The 20891-nt window shown below is 43.5% G+C and overlaps 1 protein-coding gene across 2 annotated transcripts in view; it reads left to right on the top strand.

Annotated features, from left to right (window-relative positions):
• The window catches only part of MARCHF3 (membrane associated ring-CH-type finger 3), a 147219-nt gene that overhangs the window by 24724 nt on the left and 101604 nt on the right, over nucleotides 1-20891 (top strand). The window contains exon 2 of one of the 2 annotated variants that reach the window (XM_067731613.1): nucleotides 5557-5662. The exons of the other annotated variant lie outside the window; for it this stretch is intronic. The gene's annotated coding sequence lies outside the window, so the exon portion shown is untranslated. The remainder of the gene's footprint in view (nucleotides 1-5556; nucleotides 5663-20891) is intronic. 2 annotated transcript variants of the gene reach the window in all.

The raw sequence follows: 20891 nt of genomic DNA, 5'->3' as shown, positions 1-20891 counted from the left end.
AGTTCTCCTTGAGAGGGGTTGCTGAGAAAGAACCTTCTGGGAGCCTCTCTGGTTTCCTGGCATGTATGCATTCCTCCTGATGTCTTGTGGCATGTGGTACTATTTCTCCCAGTTCTTAGTTTTTTTTTTTTTTACTTCAGTCCATCACTTTGAAGTGTCTTTAGGTAACATCCACAAATATTTTGGAGCTTGTTCTTTTTTTTTTTTTTTTTTTTTTTTTCGGTATGTGGGCCTCTCACTGTTGTGGCCTCTCCCGTTGCGGAGCACAGGCTCCGGATGCGCAGGCTCAGCGGCCATGGCTCACGGGCCTAGCCGCTCCGCGGCATGTGGGATCCTCCCGGACCAGGGCACGAACCCATGTCCCCTGCATCAGCAGGCAGACTCTCAACCACTGCACCACCAGGGAAGCCTGGAGCTTGTTCTTTTACAAATCTTTATAGCTTTTCAATTTGTTTTTTGTTTGTTTTTTAATTTTTATTGGAGTATAGTTGATTTACAATGTTGTGTTCGTTTCAGGTGTACAGCAAAGTGAATCCGTTATACATATATTCACTCTTTTTTAAGATTCTTTTCTCATATAGGCCATTACAGAGTATTGAGTAGAGTTCCCTGTGATATAGCTTTTCAATTTCTTTTGGCATCTGGTGATTGGCACAGAGGGAGTGGTGCAGGGGAACATATGAGACTTTGTTTAAAAAAGTGGCTTTTCTCAGGTTGATAGCCAGGGAAATATCTGTTTGTTGTCCTCCTGGCATAGAGTTTGAAGCATTCATGAGGTTCCCTTCTCTCCACCCTGTTCTTGACCTTCCCCCACCTCATCTTCCCACCTCTTCTCCCCACTGTGAAAAAGTACGTTTGTGGCCATCTCCACCTGATGGCTTTCGTGTGTGTGGCCTTGGCCGTGGAATGCTGAATGTTTGCACTGGGCTCGCAGAGAGCCAAGTTGAGAAAGAAGCATGTTGGTGTGAGGCCAAGTGCCCTTCTAGTGTGGCTGCTCCGGTTTCATCCCTGACCCAAGCTGGAGTACATTCTCCAAGTTAAGGCCAAGGAGCAGCTTGAAAAGGGAGCAGGAATTTTGTACTTTATTCTTAGCTACAAGAGCAGAATTCTGCTCCACCGTAAGTCAGCATTTTTTGCTTTCTGATCCACTGCCGGGCCTGGCTGATTCCTGGTTACCAGGCTCACTGGCTGCCACATGGGCCACTTGGAAGCTGCTGCTGCTTTTGCACTTCCAACGCTCCCTCCTTCCCCGGCACATGATGTTTTCTAACTTCTTTTGGGACCTACACAAAATAAAAGAAAATAACCCACCAAGACCCAAGATTTCCCATGTTGTGAGATATATTATTTCCTGCCATTCAAGAGACTGTTTTATAATACCAGCCAGGAGAGTTTTTAGGAATAGGCTAATATTATTTTGTTTTTTCTCTTAATATTTCCTCATTAGTTCTTAGATTGCCAAGAGCCTCCAATGGGTTTCTGTAATAAAAGTGCTTCAGTATTTTCTTTCTAGTGATAAACAATCAGCCGATTATTTATTATGATCATTTTCTAAGGTAACTGGCAGTGTTTCTTTGCTATATTGATACCATAGCACAAATGGTGAATTCCCTGACAATAGTAGCAGTTAAGCCTGGGTTGGTCAGATGTACTAAATGAACACAGAGAATTATTGCTCATCTCACATAATTTCTCCAGAGAGAGAGGGAGGAAGTCTGAAAAAATGATAGTCTTACCAAAAAATAAGGTATCCATTCATCTTGGCTAAACTGGCATTTAGAAGAATAAACTGAATAGGTTATTCTACTGTTTCCATTAGAAAGAGAATCTGAATCCACAGAAAAGACTGTCCTGAGTCCCCTGGCCCTTCCACTTTGGGGTACCAGCGATGGTGAGAAATCGTAAGACTGTTGATCAGGGCAGAGATCTTCCTCTTCCTACTCTGTCCCCACACTTGCAAAAAGAAGACAGTGTTTCTGGAGAAACTTCTTAGTGCTTAGAGCACTAAGCAAATACGTTGATAAAGAACAATCCTTTAAAAGGGAGATTGGCTAGTTGAATATTATTCATATACGTGGCAAAGCTTTTTTACCTCTGACAAAGAAAAGGAGATGAGAATTTGTTTTAAAGTGCCTGTGTACATGCTTAAGCATGCATGTGTGTTGGGGGGTGGGCGATGGGAGGGAATTCCTTAGTAGTGTTGTCTCCTTACTAAGTCTAGTTCATGGGTCTTGGTCCAAGTAGCTTCAGTCTTTAAAGTCTTCGTGCCCCGGTCCGGGAAGATCCCACATGCCGCGGAGCGGCTGGGCCCGTGAGCCATGGCCGCTGAGCCTGTGCGTCCGGAGCCTGTGCTCCGCAACGGGAGAGGCCACAACAGTGAGAGGCCCGCGTACCGCAAAAAAAATAAATAATAAAAATAAATAAATAAATAAACTCAGTTATGAAGGGTATAAATTGAAAAGTAAATTTTTCTCTTTCTCCTACCCTCACTTTTCACTCTCCAGATGTAACCAAAGTGAACAATTTTTATGTATCCTCCTAGAAGTTTGTGTGCGTATGCAAATATAAAAGGGAGTCCATTATACATACTCCTCTGTACCCTGATTTTTAAATAACATGAGTAATTTATCCTAGAGATTTTCCTATCTCTTCACACTATTTTTTTTCTTACTGACTATAATATCCCATTATGTAAATAATCAATTATCGATTCAAGCAGTTCCCTGTTGTTTTTTTTTTAAGTTTACTTAATTGTGAAGGGCCTGAGTATATTTTTTAATTTATTTATTTTATTTATTTTATTTTTGGCTGTGTTGGGTCTTCATTGCTGCACTCACGCTTCCTCTAGTTGCAGCAAGCAGGGGCTACTCTTCATTGCGGTGCATGGGCTTCTCATTGCGGTGGCTTCTCTTGTTGCGGGGCACAGGCTCTAGGCATGCGGGCTTCAGTAGTTGTGGCACACGGGCTTAGTAGTTGTGGCGCACGGTCATAGTTGCTTGTAGGATCTTCACGGACCAGGGCTCGAGCCCATGTCCCCTACATTGGCAGGTGGATTCTTAACCACTGTGCCACCAGGGAAGTCCTAAGCAGTTCCCTGTTGATGAACATTTAGATGATTTTCATTTTCTTATTAGCAATGACAATTCCACAATGAAGTGTCTCCTGCATTCATTATTAGTGTTTTTTTGCTAACACCACTCCCCAAGGAGAGTAAAGATCCTGGATCCATACCCCACTGGAGAGGAGCAAGTTCTCCACCCCATCTTAAAGCCTGCCACCATTGTGCCCTCTTCTCCCTTTCCTATTCGTTTTATTTTTATTTTTCTCTCACCTCTTCATAACTTGACACTCGGCCACAAGCAATCCACTTAAACGAGGGTCCCCGCTGAAATAAATGCTGTTTGAACAAGGACGGTAACCTAAGTACACGAAGCTGTAGTGTGTGAGAGAATAGGGTACTTTGGGATTCATGGAGTAATGGAGAGCCCCAAGGCCTGGAGACATGGAAATTCCAAAAGAATTTTAAATAGTCACGGTTTTCAGGCTCCAGGATGCCAGCTGATGATACCTGGCTTAAACAAATGTGCACTCCCAAGACCCTTTATGCAAAGTAGTTCCTCGGCCTGGACTGTCTGCAGTCCCAGTCTTCTTCATCCTTCAAGGGCCCAGCTTAAACTCCACCTTCCCAGATTGTTTCCCCTCCCCCTTGCTGCTTTAGCACTATATTTCAGCCTCTGCTTATAATACATCACGCTCTGCCTTCCATGGGAGGTTTTGAAGAGCTGATGTAGGCCGCCCAAAAGCCTGCATCTTTGAATTTCTCATTCTGTCTGCCTTTAGCATTTATTTCCATATAGCGGATTTCTAATAAATGTTTTTTACTGGGAGAAGGATAGAGAGGAAATAAAGCCTAGTTTCAAATCATAGCCATTCAGAATGGAGACAGTATATTATGGCCATGGCATCCAGAAGAAAATTAAACAAAATCCTTTGAATGTCAAGGACATAAATATTTTTGGGCCGAAAACAATTCTGTACAAGTAATCTATAAGAATATCACTGAATTAGGGAAGTCTCTTTTCTCTGTGTTATGTCTGATCAGAATAATAAAGATTAATTTGCTTTATCATCGAAAACACAAACACAGGGAAGGCTTGAATTCTCAGTCTGAAATAACTTCTTGACCCCAATGATTGTAAAAGCAGTGACATCCAGGCGGTGAGAACTCCAGGCAAAGCAAGGTAGGAACACATGCAGCACCCTGTAAAATCAACAGCACCTTCATGTCAAAATGTCAGAAGCTCTCTCATGAAGTACAGGCTTGAAAACATCCTAAATGAGTAACCCCAGACGCAGTGGCATGCTGGCACGCAGCTTTATTGATTTACGTATTAGTGCTTTATTTAAACTATGTGTCCAAGAGTGACTGAGTGCCTGGCTTCTGAGCATCACCAGATCCAGCTTGGGAGAAGGCCTCGCGATCTTAATGTAGGCGGGAAGTTAATCAGCTGTTTTGAAGGCTGCCTTTCTTAATCACTGAGCATTTTCTGCTGAGATTTTGTATTCAAGTTGGGTTTATTGAGGTATAATTTACATACAGTAAAATTCACTTTTTTTTAGTGTACGGAACTATGCATTTTTAACAAATATGTACAGTCGTGTAACTACTACCATAATCAAGATATGGAACAGAGCCATCACCCTGCAAAATTCTCTCATGCCTTTTTTTTTTTTTTTCGGTGAGTACTTTTGGTAGTTGAGATTTTATTTCTCATGCCCTTTTTTTTTTTTTTTTTGCGGTACGCGGGCCTCTCGCTGTTGTGGCCTCTCCCGTTGCGGAGCACAGGCTCCGGACGCGCAGGCTCAGCGGCCATGGCTCACGGGCCCAGCCGCTCCGCGGCATGTGGGATCTTCCCGGACCAGGGCACGAACCCGTGTCCCCTGCATCGGCAGGTGGACTCTCAACCACTGCGCCACCAGGGAAGCCCTCTCATGCCCTTTTATAGTCAACTCTTCCTTTCACTCCCAGCCCCTGGCCACTACTGACCTGTTTTCTGACCCTATAGTTTGGCCTTTTCCAGGATGTTACATACTTGGAATCAGATGGTATGTAGCCTTTTGAGGCTGGTTTCTTTCATGCAGCATAATATATTTGAGATCCATCCATGTCGTTGTGTGGATCAGCAGTGAGTTCCTTTCTGTCCCTGAGTAGTATTCTATTGTATGGATATACTACAGGTTATCTCTTCACCAGTTGAGGGACGTTTGGGTTGTTTCCAGATTTGAGTCATTATGAATAAAGTCACTATAAACATTCACATACCATTTTTTTATGTGAACATATGTTTTCATTTCTCCTATGTAAATACTAATACCTAGGTGTGGGATTGCTGGGTTGAATGACAGGTGTGTGTTTAATTCTTATAAGAAACTGCCGAATCATTTTCCAAAGTGGCTGTTCTATTTTGCATGCCTATACTATTCACTAAGAAAGTTCTAGAATTAAGGTTACATCTACACCATCTTAGGTCACTTCAGTAGGATTATATATTTCAGGTGGACTGAAAGTCGCTTAAAGGTGTCCACGAAGTTGTTCTGCTTCAGCTGTGGGTGAGTCGAGAGGAAGGAAGAGAAGTGGAAGAGGGATTTAGACCATATCTCAGTGAGTTAAGCTTTTTATTTATAAAGAGAACTTTTTTTTTTTTTTTGCCTGAAAATGATTAAAGTGAGTGTTTGGCTGCTTGGCAAGACACTGACCTGATATTCAGGGGAGATTAGAGCAGCTTTGCAGATAAGCTCAGAAAATCTAATGGGCCACTAAGTCATTTCCCAGGCCCTTTGGGCGGTCACCAGTGTCGTGGTGCGATGATATCCGATAACATCGGATACTGGGAACCTGAAGATGGTACATCTTTTAAGGGTGATTTTCCAAGTTTTATTCAAATTATCAATTGCCTAATAACTGATTTAGCGCCTCCCCTAAACGCTTTCAGATTCTGACCACTGGAGATACTTTGCTCATAAGGCTTCTTATCTAGATTTCATATGGTGGGTATGAGGGGATTATGGATTTGGCCTCTACCACTGGCCTTGGAACCTCAGCCCGAATTCAGGAGAGCTGTATGTGTGTGCTGTCTGGCTCTTGCTGCCATCAGCACTACTGGACTCAACAGGAAGGTGAGTTCAAAGGCTGTTCGGGTTGGAGGCCTCATCCTCCTGCAGCCTGTTGTGGGTCACGGTGGTTTGCTTCAGAATCAGCTGGGCATCAAAAACGGGAAGGAAAAAAAAATCAGTGACTTGTGGACATCTGACGCCTTTTTGTAACCTTTAAAGTTCTGTAGTAATTGTATCAAGCACCCTGACCTGGAAATCCAACCAGTAACCTCCAGGAACCGGTTACTTGCAGTGTTTAAGTAGGAATTAACGGAATGATCCCAACTAAGGAAAACTTTCAGCTAAGGGCACTAGACTCAGTGGGGTTTTTGTATTTTACTCACAGCTTCTACTTGAATACAACAGAAAGGAGATGGAAAAGCAAGTGGAAAATGATGATTTTCTGTCTGATTTTGCTTCAGGGGACTGTCCATTCAATGCTTGCCTGTCAGCCTCAAAGCTACCAGCTCCCCTTCCTTCCCTGAGCTCACATGCTCGGAGATGCTGTGGAAGGTTCTGCAACATCACTTGTGTTTGGGGCTGATGCGACATTCTCCTTAGCAATGCCAGTTTGGACAGAATATTAAGGACCAATAAATATGATACCTGTGGTATGGAGAGGAAGCAGCTTGTTTTGTTTCCAGCTACAGATTTGACTGCCCGTGGACTTTTCGGAGCTGAGCTATCAGAATTCGAGAGCAGACGAGAAGCTGGGGCAGTGTGGGGAGGCAATCACAGGTTTTGATTGTGCCACGTGCCCTGGGGCACCCAGCAGTTTTGTGACTGTTCACTCGGCATTAACTAAACCCACGGGGTGGCTTTCCCTTTTATTGTCCGGGAAATTGTTTCCCCAGAGCCTCCCGCATTTGCAGCCCCAGTGAATTGCCCAACTTTGTATATTGCACGTGGCCTGAAGAAGACCCAGTTGGCAGGCCCTGCACAACCATTCCGAAAGGCAGTGAAGTCAATGAAAACATCTTTGGGGACCTTTGCTTGCTAGGCATATGGCGAGTTCACAAAACTAGACATTTTATCAGGCCAACGAATACATTTGCCAAGGAAAAGAATACAGTGCTAATGGATGTAGAGAGAAAAAACTCAGAGAAGAAGCCTGATGCTGCTAAATTTCATTCTTAATAAGGCATGTTGGTATCATTGCAGAAGACACTGAGGATGAGGGCATAACATCATAGGAAGCTGTTCATAATTATCATTGATGTGCTTTAAGTGTTATAATTAATATATTCCTACTGGTGCTGTCAGTAAAACATTTCTCTCCTCTATGTGTATTACAATCTGTGGTTTGCTAGGTCACAGTAGAACTGAATAATCCACAAATCTCATTCCTCAGCCAAGAGATGGTGTCAGTGGACCAGCTTATGAAGCATTTGGTCCATTTTTACGCTTAGATCTATGGTGAACTAGCATTCGTACACTGACAAAATCCATGGCGTCCGGGGGAGAGGGAGGGCTACTAAAGTGTGTTTTAAAAACTTCCTTTGCTTTCTGACAAAGAGGACAGTTCAGAAATTTCCTGGTTGTCCTGCTGTGTGAGCCTCTAAGTCTGCATTTGAAATTGTTTCCCTTTGGTCCTATTATTATAGGCTTTTTTCTTCCGCAGTGAAATGTGTTAGTGATGTCAGTGAGTGTCCCCTACATAAAAAACAGCTCATTCAAGTCGGAAAGAAACTTCTTTTTCTCCTTTTAAGTTTTTATCAAAATGATACATGTATAAGTTAAAAAATAGAATAGCACAGAAATGCTTGTATTGAAAAGCCATGTCCCTCCCCAAGCCCCAACACAGAGAAGGGGCTAGGTTTTAGTCAGGAGTTTGGGGGCGGTGCTCCAAATGCCTGAGGGGAGGGCTTTTCTTTAGAGTGTTGGCACACACTCTATCCCTCCTACATCTTTCCAGACATTTTTTTAAGGCTCTATTTTGAACTAATTTTAGACTTAGAGAAAAGTTACAAAAATAATACAGAGTTTCTGTATATTCCTCACTCAGCTTCCCCTAATGTTAATAACTCACATATAGTACAATTTCCAGGCAGTCCTAAAATTTCTTTAGAGATAAAAGAGTCCTCTAATAGTGTGCCCACAGGTCAATTTTGGGTTTCTACCACAGCGCATGGACTTAAGGCTGGGGATGGGGAGAAGAGTGAGGGGCACCTGCGGGCCCCCTGTACGTTAGGTAGACTTCAATGAACCTCTCTGCTTTTCAGCTCCCTTCAAAATCCCAGTCTCTGTTGCAGGTGCCCAGTGAGCCTGGGGTTTTACTGGTACATTGCCAGGCGGCTCACTCCCACCCTCCCACTTAACCGAAGTTTTCACCTACATGTTCTAGGCTCTTACATTCTCACTCCGTATGAGTCAGGGCTCTCCAGAGAAAAAGAACCAGGTGGATACAGATATTCATAGACAGAGAGATAGAGATAGAGGTTCATTTATGTTAAGGAATTGAGTCACATGATTGTGGGGACCGGGAAGTCTAAAATCCATAGGTCAGGCAAACAGGCTAGAAATTCAGATGAGCTAATATTGTGGTCTTGAGTCCCAAGTCCGTAGGGCTGGCCAGCAGCCTGGAAACTTGGGCAGGATTTCCTTGTTACAGTGTTGAGGCAGAGTTCCTTCTTCTCTGGGAAACCTCAGTTTTTGCTCTTAAAGCCTTCAACTCATTGGCCAGACCCTCTCTCCCACAGTCCACTGCATTACAGAGGGTGTTCTCCTTTACAGAAAGTCACATGATCATAAACATTAATCACATCTACAAAATACCTTCACAGCTACATCTAGACTAGTTTTTTCCCCAAACAACCAGGCGCCACAGCCTACCCAAGTTGACACATAAAATTAACCGTCATCTGCCCTGTTCTCTTTGCCATCCTTTCCTTGACCTCCAGAAATGTGTTGAAATCCTTCTCCTTTCCCTTATATTCTTTTCCCGGTTGCTCCACTGTTATGTCCCTCTTCCCCCTTTTAGTATCATTTTATTAGCGTCCAGGGAGACAGATGCTTGTATTTATTCCACCATCTTCTTTCTACTAGTAGAAACCCAAGTTTCCTTGTCAAAGAGGCCCTAACTGCTCATGGAAGTGCCTGTCCTGTACATTGGCATGTTGGCAGAGATCAGCAGTCCTTTTGAGATTAAAAAAAAAAAAAAAGAAGGCATCACATGATTCAGCTCAAATTTATTTGCTCTACATATTACTCCTGACGGATTTACCAATGTTGCTTCTTAGGCATCTATCGCGTTGTACTTATTTAGAATTTTTCAAGTATTCATTTTATTTAATCTGACCCACCTCTTCTAAGAGAACCCCTCGCATCCTGTGCTCCTTCTGACTGGCCGCCGGTGAAGGGTCTGGGAGGCGGAGGAGGCACAGTTGGAAAGGAAGCTGAGGGATCTGACTCCCCGGCCACAGGAGCCTCAGCGGACGGATCCCAGCATCATAAGTCACTTGGCAGCGAGGGAGGATTTGGGGCCCCGAGTAAACTGCCCTTCCAGTCCAAAGTTAGCTCCCCACGAGGCCTGCATTCTGAGCTGCTGCGACTTCCCATAGCCCTTGCCGACATCCAGATGAGAGAATTCAAGCCCTGCCATATTCAGATCCCTGCCCTCAGTCAGAGTTCTGAGCTGTCCTATGGCTGCTTATGATACTCGATCCCGAGCCGAGGAAGTGACCAGCCTGTGGCCTCACAGACTCACAGGAAAGCCTGGTCACGGGCAGAGGGCTAGTTCCTGTCGTCAGACAGCAACGGGGGTGCCACGGCCCTGCCAGGTGGCTTGCTCGCCCCTTCCCTCCCACCCCGAGGCCAGCTTTTCAAAAGGGATCATCTGTCCTTTCATCGCTAAAAAAAAATAAGCAGCTCTCCTGGGAAGCCAGAGGCACCTGCCCGTTGGGGCGTGTGGGAGCGGCGGGGCGGTCCATGTGCCATCCAGCTCTGCGGTTCCGCCCGCGCTGTTTCTGAAGCCAATGCTCCTCTTGCAGGAACGAGAGACTGAAGGCGTGCACAGCCGACCCCGCAAGAAGGCTTTGCCAGGCTAAGACTTGTTAGTGAGACCTGGCGAAGTATTTTATTTTTATTTATTTATTTATTTATTTACAGTTTAAGGTCTTATATAGCAATAGTATTTAACTGGCAGAGAATACTGAATATTTAAAGATGTAGTCTAATAGAAACATTGTTTAACATGTGAACTAAAGCGCTAAGTTCACATTTATAAAGTTATACAATTTAGTAACTCTTGAAATAAAATTCTTACAGCCTTTTTTTTTTCTATTGGAAAAATTTGTTTAGTTAGATGTATGTCACCCCATCATCTGACTTCCAGAAGGAATGAAGATAGATCCACTTGTAAAACTTGTCTATAAAAATTCCTTTTTTGGTGGATTGGGGCTGAACTCTTAGATCTTTACTCCTGTTCACTTTAAATGCTGCCAAAGATCAGTACCCGCCATTCAGGAACTTGCTGTTTAGCTTCTCTGTCGTTTCCTGAAGACTGGAAGTGATGCAGACTGCTGTTTAAAAATATATTTTTCTAAGTATAAAGAAGTTTAAGATGCTCTATTGGTCCTATAATTTTTACTTTAATGTGTTAATTATCTTCAAGCGCACGAAGTATTTTAGAGCCCATTGCTGCCCTGTATCTCAGTTTAATCCATACGAAGAGCCCGCGGGAGGAGAGAAAAATGACGTGTTTAGTTGGCTGTGGAATAGGGTGTCAAGATCAACCTGAGCCATGTGTGTACAGTGCAAGTTTCCTCCCATCACAGAGCACAGTGGGTTCTCCTGACTTATAACCCAGTGTCCCTTCACACAGCACCCTGCGGGCATGACCGCTCCTCCCTGCACCATGAGACTCTAAACGGGCACAACGTGCTGGGACTCCGCTCTGCACCTGTGTCAGGATTAGCTTAAGGGCCACGGTACCCTCAGCCAGCTGTCATTTTGCCTGTCAACAAAGGAGTCACCCTGATGTGGGTCTTTGTAGGAGACAAACAATGGTTCTTGGTTGGCATGGAGCCATATTAGCAGTGTGACAAGGACAATTCAGAACCAAGGCATATAACCCTACTCCACCCCCCGACTTTCTGAGCACCTTCTATGTGCCGGGCACTCCACTTTGTACTTCATCTGATTTCATTCATACTCATAACAGTTCCATGGAGAAGGTGTATTTAGCCCATGTTACAGGTGACAAAATCGAGCATAGAGATTAACATGCCCCAGGTATCACAGTTAACCTTTGGTAGACCAAGGTCATAACCCAGGTCTCCTGACCCGAGAGCCCTTGCTTGTCCTAACACCATGCTACTGTGACAGTCTGTAAGATCCCAGAACTGCACATGAGAGTCATCTGGAGACTTTGAAATTACGTAAGTCAGAACCTCTTCAGGTGGGGCCCAGGCTGCCTAGGGGAGAGCTGCCACGCACCCAGCTTCCTCTCCAGCACTGAGAGGACAGCCTGCCTCACCGTCACCCCAGGCCCGGCATAGGTCCCCTTCTCTTCCTTCCCCATCTCTTCCCTCAAGACAAAGCCTTCAGGCCATGGTTTAAAAAGTCCACAAATAATAAATGCTGGAAAGGGTGTGGAGGAAAGTGAAGCTCCCCCTATACTGTTGGTGGGAATGTAAATTGGTGCAGCCGCTATGGAGAACAGTATGGAAGTTCCTCAAAAACCTAAAAACAGAGTTACTATATGATCCAGCAATCCCACTCCTGGGCATACACCCAGACAAAACAATAATTCAAGAAGATACATGCACCCCTATGTTCACAGCAGCACTATTCACAATAGCCAAGACATGGAAACCCCTAAATGTCCATCGACAGATAGATGGATAAAGAAGATGTGGTACATGTATACAATGGAATATTACTCAGCCATAAAAAAAAATGAAATAATGCCATTTGCAACAACATGGATGCAACTTGAGATGATCATACTAAGTGAAGTAAGTCAGAAAGAGAAAGACAAATATCACATGATATCACATATATGAAATCTAAACTATGGCACAAATGAACTTATCTGCAAAACAGAAACAGACTCACAGACACAGAGAACAGACTTGTGGTTGCCAAGGGTGGGTGGGGGGAGGAATGGATTGGGGGGTTGGGATTAGCAGATGCAAACTATTATATGTGGAATGGATAAACAACAAGGTCCTACGATATAGCACAGGGATCTATATTCAATATCCTGTGATAAACCATAATGGAAAAGAATATGAAAAAGAATGTGTATATGTACGTATAATTGAATCACTTTGTTGTACACCAGAAACTAACACACTGTAAATCAACTATACTTCAATTAAATTAAGAAAGAAAGCAAGAAAAAGAAAGCAAGAAAGAAAGAAAGAAGAGGAAGGAAGGAAGGAAGAAAGGGAGGGAGGGAGGGAAGGAAGGAAGGAAGGAAGGAAGGAAGGAAGGAAGGAAGGAAGGAAGGAAGGAAGGAAGCCATTCATTGCAGTTCATTCAGCCTAGGGATCAGCCATGGTACAGGAAAGACTGGAGCAGGTGACTGCAGGCAGAGAGCCGAGCAGGGAGACTGTGACAGAGGTTGGGCCAGTGAGGGTCACTGAGGGCTCAGAGGCAGGCAGGCAGGAGAAGCTGTGGAGGTAGAAAGGGGAGAATCGGCGTCTAGCACAGGGATGGATGCGTTAGATTTGAATGAGGGAAAAATGACTAGGTTTTCAAGTTAGTGTGACGGAAGGTTTTTCATTAACAAAGATAAGTAAACGCAGAGGAATATTGTGTTTGGAGAGGGAAAATGCTGAGGTCGTGTTGTACACACTGAGTGTGAGGTGTTAGAAGAACTGGACCAGGAGATGGCTACTGGCAAGTGAACATTTGTGATGAGAGACCACAGGACTTGCTCGATTTCCTAAATGAACTGAGATGTGAGGTGAAGTCTCTGAAAAAGGTGAGAAAGTTAACAGCAGAACAGTGCCACCGAGGTGCTTTTGGAGCATTCAGACAATACTCTTGTGTGTGTGTATGACATGTGTATAGATCTCTTGAAGACGTTTTGCCAAGTGGAAAAAAAAAGACACACAGGCCACATATTGTACAATACAATTTATATAAAATGTTCACAATAGAAGGATCCATAGAGACAGAAAGTAGGTTAGTGGTTTTCAGGGTCTGGGGTCAGAGAGGAGTAGAGATTGACTGCTGATGGGGGTGGAATTTCTTTTGGGGGTGATAAAAATGCTCTAAAATTATTTATGGTGATGGTTGCACCACTCTATGAATATACTAAAACCCACTTTAAATTGGTAAATTGTACAGCATGTGAATTATATATCTATAAAAATATAAGGTTATATACATATATCCTGTTCAAATTGTCATTATTTACTTGACTGAAAACAAAACCCAAACAAAAAACGAATTCCAAATTGTATCCAACCTTTAACTCAAGGACATATGGACACCTTGACTCCTTATGCAGAGAAAATTCACATCTTTATTTACCTCCCCTTCATATGTTACCTTAACTGTCATCACAAGAAGCAAAAACCTGTGAATGAGGAGATGGGAAAACAATTTAAGGAATAATTAGATTCTTTGTTTAAAGAACCACAGTTGTTTGCAGGAGAGAAGAGCCCATGATCCTTTGCTGCCTTGTTTGTTCCCTGGGAGAACCATTCTTACTTGGCCTCTATTTAACATATATGTTCTTACATATTTAGGAGTTGAAAAAGTGGGGTAGAAAAGGAAAGATTGAACAGATTCTTTCTTTGAGATTTGCACTAAAATATGAATTTGATCTTGGTCCACAATTTTTAAACCTGAAAAGTGCAGATGTTTAGACAGTGGTACCAGGTTTCATGATCACTGGTTTGTCCTTATGGAAAAATATGGGTATGGAAAAATCTGAGTTAACCTGAAACTTAGGCACAATTTTTCAAGTTGACTTAAAGGGAAAGGAAAGTGTTAACAAAAGTGGAAAGTATTCTTTGGAAACAGCCTTGGATATTTCACAAAAAAGCTTGGGAATACTCCAGTATAGGGATTCTAAATACCATAGTAGTCAAGTCACGTGTTCTCCTTGTAAAATTAAAACGAGCATGCCTGGCAGCCTGTGAAGAACTAAGCTTCACTCCAAACATAATATTTGATACTGTCCACACTTTAGTACTCTGTTACTGTTGGCTCAGGTATCTGATGTGATATTTTCTTTTGTTGCCGTTCAAAGAAGAAAGGTTGGAAAATTCTCAAATTTGCTGGTGTGATGAGAGGGAAGTTCTGTGCGTGCACAAACAGAGATCTCACTCCAAACTAAACACGTATACAACACCTTCAGTTTGAAGAGAACACTGTGTTCAGTATTACCAAAGCCTTGAAAAATACATTAATATTCTGCTTCCATTTCACTAATGTATTTAAAGAGAAGAAGGCTCGAGGAAATTTTTTCTACATACAATTCTTAGATCTGGAGCAGGAACTAATGCTTAAAGGTCTCAAAAATCTCATCTTCTCCATTATGCTTTTGCATGGCTTCTTCCATCAAACCCTAGAGGCTGTACTGTCCAGAAAGCGGGCTGAGGGCCCCAAGTGCTCAAGTGCTGGAGTAATTGATCCCCAAATGGATCCAGATTTATTTGGCATCGTGTACAGCCTTGTTTGACAGAGGACAAGGCGAAGTAGGGGCCCCCTATTAGGAGAAGGTCCATTCTTCTGAGAAGCTGGTCTTCCTCAGTGGACACCAACTAGCCAGAGAAGTCTTGGGAAGAGTCATTTGTTCACTGCTGGAGGCTGATTTGTTGCCCCGCAGAAGCACACGCAATGCAGGAAGACATGCGGCGGGTTGTGGATTTTTCTGCAGATTCAGCAGAGTGCTGCATGCTAGCAAGCAGCTTGAAGAGTGCTGGAGTCATGTGGCAGTCCACACTGGGACAAGGCTTTGCAGCAGAGAGCTTGACTGGTAGCTTAAGGAAGGAAGTCGCATACAACTTGATGTTCCATTTGGGGCCATGGATGGCTTCTTTCAAATCCACAGATAGTCTAAAATTTTTAGTCTCTCTTTTAACCACTTCCCTTACAAACCGTTCAGTAAAGTATCTAGCAAGCAGCAAAACTGAAAATATTCCTTTCACCTCCCCTCCATACACTTAATCTGCCTGACTGGACCAGAACATGATTCCGGATGTTCCCCAAACAAAAATGGAGTTTGCATACTGGTGGCTCACAGGCCCACCCAGCCATAGATGATGTGTTTTATTTGGGCTATACTCTATTTTTTAAAAATGTTTGAATGAGTTGTCAACATCTAAAACTCAGGAAATTCCACATTAAATCTACGTTTCTGATTTCTCTTAAAATTCGGAAGATCTGAACATCCTGGGCCCACATTCTCAAGTGACAGTGATGTGGTGAGTCCAAGGGGCAGCTGTGCCCTTCATACTGGATGTGGCTCCCTGCTGGGGTGCCCCAGTTCTCACCCAGCCCACTTGAATCACTTCCATTACCTACTAGTCCCTGTAGGCATTTGGGTTTGGAACCCCCAACAAGAGAAGGAGCCCAGAAGAGGAAAGATTTTTTGACAAAGTCCCTGCCAGTATGAAATTTGATCTACTGATGAACAAAGCTATCATACACATGCCAGAGTCCTGAATTCAGAGACGGGTGCAATGAGTTCAATTTAGTATACAAGAGTCCACATTCATATCTAATAAGGAATAAAGACTATTTCGAACAAAGTTAGAGATGTATAAGGAAATGCCTACTAAATGGAAGACAGGTAACCTGAGTTTTTGACACAACTCCCCTCACCCCATGGTGATTAGAGGTCAGCTTCCTTACCTTTCATGATGGAAGCTTTCGTAACTGCCACCTTTATTCTCATTCAGCATTCATTCAACATTTATCAAGTGCACTTGACGTTGAGGGTTGGGTCTTGCAAACATGAATCAGCACGTAGGACTTCATTTTCCTCATCTATAAAGTAAGGAACATAATATTAAACACCTCAGTGTTTGGCATACTCTGTATACTCAGTCGCTGTGAGCTTTTATTTTTTTTATTAAGTACCAACTGAATGCCAGGCTTTGTGTTAGGCCTTGGAAATAAGAGATTTTTTTTTTAGAGGAGTTCCGTATCAGGCTTCTAAATCAGAAGCCCTTGACATTTAGGGGATCAGCCCGTGGATATTTGAATCAGAGTATGACCCCTTCCCTGGAAAGTTGTCCACACACAATAGTTTGCATGACATTCCAGGGGTTTGGGAGCCCCTGAAGCCCATCCACAGGGCCTGCTTCATCCCTAGAACCTTCTCACTGGGTTGGTCACACAGGATGTGGAAGCAGTGGTTCCAGGAGAGGTGATTCTGGAAGAGACAGAGCTGCACATAAACAACAGTCAGACAGGGCTGTTTTATGTGAGGCCAAGAGGCTGAGGTACACAGAGGTGAAGTGGGCAGTGAAGGGAATTTTTAATGAAGGTATCACTTTTTTTATTTTCATATGAAGAAGATATTTCTATAACAGCTAATGTAGTCAGAGCTAGCATTTTGTGCATCTGTAATGTAAATAATTGTGGCTACTCTGACATAAGTTAAGTTCTGAAATCATCTTCTCACCTGTGATCCTTTCACAGTTTTTTTCTGAATTGCTATCTGTCATCCTGGGTATGAAAACTAATCTCAGTACTTATTAAGTCAGACCACCGCTTTTGCAGAAGGCTGATTTGACTTATTGCATTTTCCCCCTTTTTTCAAGTCTTCTCTTAGTCATCAACCTGCCCTTCCCAATATGCACAGAACTGATTGCACATGGGACCTGGTTATCTGTTGATGACCCAGACGGTCACTCTCTGCTGTCTCTGCCCTTGACCCTCTCTGACCTTTAGGTTGGATACAACACTTTATCCCGTTCCCTCCAAAGCAAATCCAACTACAAACGTATTGGGAAACAGGTAGGTTTTACTGAGGGTTTGGCAGTCAGAGTGAAAAGGAAATTCATAACATTTCACACCAAAACTCCCCATAGAAAACCCTCAGCTGCCAAAGCTTGTCTCTTTCAAAGGCCAGCCCCCTCCCTCGTCTTTCCTCTTTACCCTCCCCTCTCCTCACTCTATAGCATGTGCTAATTCAGAGAATGTAGCTCCCTGAGCTTCTGCAAATGTTACTTCCTCATGCCTGTTATTTAATACTGCCTTGAATATGAGAAAGCCTCTGTGCTGAGTGTGACGGTTTTGTTTATACCAGGCAATCAGCAACGAGCCCCCCTTAGTGTTCATGCTATTAGTGGTGGGGTTGGGAGAAAGTTTAAATTAACAAATATAGCCTCCTCTTCCCCATCACCACAAGCTTTTCTCTTTTTCACGTAATACATTACAGGCATCATTTATGTTAAACCTGTAAACCCATGTCTCACTTTTGAACAGCTGCACAGTGTGCCGTCGTATGCGTGTAGCATGATGTATTCAGCCACTCCTGAACATTTACTTTATTTCCTTTTTTTTCTATTACAAACAATGCTACAGTCAGACAAATACTGTGCACTTGTCTATGTCTGTAGGATAAACTTCTGGAATAGGTAGTTCTATTTCATGAATATGTACATTAAAACATTTAGTAGTTATGTCTGTCCAGAAAGTTATCTTCCAAGCGTGTAAAAGAGACTATTTCAGGTTGCCATAAAATACCTCGTTTTGTATGTTTGTTTATACATGCCCCACCTTGATTCAGGAAGGGTTTAAGGTGGTTAGCAGGGGAATATAAATGAGAGGTGGATGGGAGGGAACATGAAAAACAAAGATAAAGACATAAAATGGACTGGTGAGTAAGGTTATGATACAAATTCATCGTATGCCCCAGGCAACCCTCAGGTTTGGCACTAAGCTTTCCAGCAGCCAGTGCAAAGAGGGGACACTGATCTGTTATAGACTCCACACCTGAAAGCAAAGCCATGGCGTGGCAGCTTCTTAGAAAGAACATGGTACTGTAAGACAGTGGCCTTAGCAGTGTGACCTCATGTGACCCCTACAGCACCCCTGTATCTGCTTATTTTTCTCAGACCCAAAACGTGTTGCCCAAGAGCAGAGCCCTATCTTGAGGTGCCCATGTACTGATTATGTTGGGTGGGGAGCAGCCTGGCCGAGACGGATAAACCAAGCCCCTGCCTCTGAACGTGGCCAGATAGCAAGGCATTCAGAGCAGGCATCATCACTTGAACACACAGACCTTCCTTTCTCCTAAAAGCTTCTGGGAGTTGCCTTGGAGGATGAGACCAGAAGCAAATCTGGGTCAGTCAGTATGTGTAAGGCAAGTCAGGAGAACACTCCTGAGAGGACACCGCGGGCAGGACGCATGGGCTGCCTGCTGGGTGAGTGGGCGGAGTGCCAGATGGCTGTGCTCTCCATGCTGCCCGGGGCTAGGGGCAAGGATCCCTGGAGCCAACGAGGAGCCAGGGGCCACCTGTGCAAATGGTATGTGCGGAAGAGTGGGCTTCTGAAGGGGCTTGGGGAAATTCAGCTCCAGAGCTCAGACCTTGGATAGTGGAGATAGGAGGGAGCCGAGTGAGCTCAACTGGGTGGGGAGACTGCGCTAATCAGCCCCCCAGGTGTGCCGCTGGTGGAGAGCTGATGGAGGATGGGAGGAGGCCTGGGCAGAGAGAGAAAGAAGATAAGCGTCACAGAAATCATCAAGGGCCTGAGTGCCCCTGCAGAGGGTCAGACAGCTCTGCAAGGAAGCTCCGACCCAAAGCAGAGGGAGAGAAACTAGATACCAAGCAGCAGGCTTGCTAAGAGAGAGCTGGACTTGGACCTGGATTTGAAAGCAGGGCAAACTAGCAAGAAAGGAGAGAGACTCCAAGGGTCAGGACTGACAAAATAGAAAACAAAACTGATGGAGTCACGTAAGATTTTGTCCCCAAACCCCAGTGAGCTGTGAATAATTTTACCCTCAAGGTACCCTGCACTGTAGTGTGGACACCCAGTCATGTCCTGTAGAGGACATATCAGGAATGCATCATGAGCAGGAAAAAAAGAATTAAAAACATGTGGTTCAGCCCCAAGAATGTAGAAAGGGAAATATCTTCCTTTGTCATTCCCTGGGTGACAAAGTAGAAAAGAGGAGGAGAAAGTTATCCAAAGAGAAAAAAAACAGTGAGAACCTGACTGAAAGAGCTTTTTTTGAGTGTTAACTCTGGGGAGTCACAAAAGAGAGATTAGGGATGTAAGAACAGCAGGCACCTCCAAAGGGACCAAAAGAAACCAGAAGAGGTACTGGGACAGGCCTATTGGGGATATGACATGGCACGGGGAGAAAAGGAGGTACATTTTCTTGTTAGAGAGGATTAATCTATTCGAGGGGCTTTACACTTCCCTGTTGCCTTTCAGGTGCATACATGTGAAAATTTGCGTTTCAAATCATCCCGAGTTTTAGCCAGTAGAGTTGTTCTGGGTTTTAGCTTCACCCACACAGACTCTGATCCACTATTTAAAAACCTACAGACCTTGGGGACTTCCCTGGCGGTCCAGTGGTTAAGACTTCGCCTTCCAGAGTGGGTTCAATCCCTGGTCAGGGAGCTAAGATCCCATATGCCTCTTGGCCAAAAAGCAAAACATAAAACAGAAACAATATTGTATCAAATTCGATAAAGACTTTAAAAATGGTCCACATCAAAAAAAAAAAATCTTAAAAAAAATTAAAAAATAAAAACCTCCCTCCCTTCACACCAGTTTGCTAACAGACTGCTTTTGCTATACCTGGGAGAAAGGCTTCCTCATTCCCACGTTCTGCATCCCTCTAGGCTGGTGATAAAGAGCTTCCTGGGATGTCTGGCTTACTATATTGGCAGAATGTGATTGATGAGGAAACATGACCCCAGCTTAGGTTCTGGTATAATTCTGGTATAAGTTTACCCAAATCTTATGCAAGGGAAAATATAAGTTGAACTTACACATGGGAAAACAAGAAAATGCAATAATGAAGTTTTAGTGTTAGAATACCATATTCTATTTTAAAATAGATTTAAGGATATGATAGCCAGGTGACTTCAACTGTCACAGGAAACTTAAATAGCTTTTCATTAAGACTTTTAAGTCATAGATAAAAATTAATTTATTGGAATAAAGTAATACTCAGAACATGACTGAATATGTAAAAACTTGATAGAGTGCAGCTTACAAAAAGATACCCATTTTCTGATTGTCTAAATAGCCAGTTTCCATAAATTTAATGTGTTGATCTGAAATCTTGGTCAGGATTCCCTGAAATCTATTTTAAAATGAGTTCATCATATGAACACTGCTAGAAAGGTGCCACCTCTGATCCTTGTAATGCTTTTGATTTGAAGACCCCTAATTAAGCATCTTAATCATTTCCTTGGTAACAGAAAGTTTTGAACAAAATACAAGAACTAGAGTATTATAAAAAGGTTACTTATTTTTCCCTCCATCTCTGATTATCCAGAGAATAACAATGCCCAAATACGGAGGAAAGCGGCTCCTCTTTTGGCCAAAAGAACAGAATTCAGAAGTAGAACATATTGGACTTCCCTGGTGGTGCAGTGGTTAAGAATCCGCCTGCCAATTCAGGGGACACGGGTTCGAGCCCTGGTCCGGGAAGATCCCACATGCTGCAGAGCAACTAAGCCCGTGCACCACAACTACTGAGCCTGCGCTCTAGAGCCCACGTGCCACAATTACTGAGCCTGCATGCCACAGATACTGAAGCCCACACGCCTAGAGCCCCTGCTCCACGACAAGAGAAGCCACCGCAA

This window comes from Pseudorca crassidens, chromosome 3 (genome assembly GCF_039906515.1).
Source record: "Pseudorca crassidens isolate mPseCra1 chromosome 3, mPseCra1.hap1, whole genome shotgun sequence".
Classification (NCBI taxonomy): Eukaryota; Metazoa; Chordata; class Mammalia; order Artiodactyla; family Delphinidae; genus Pseudorca; species Pseudorca crassidens.
Note: the sequence above shows the minus strand (reverse complement) of the source record. Positions and strands in the feature narration are given on the sequence as shown.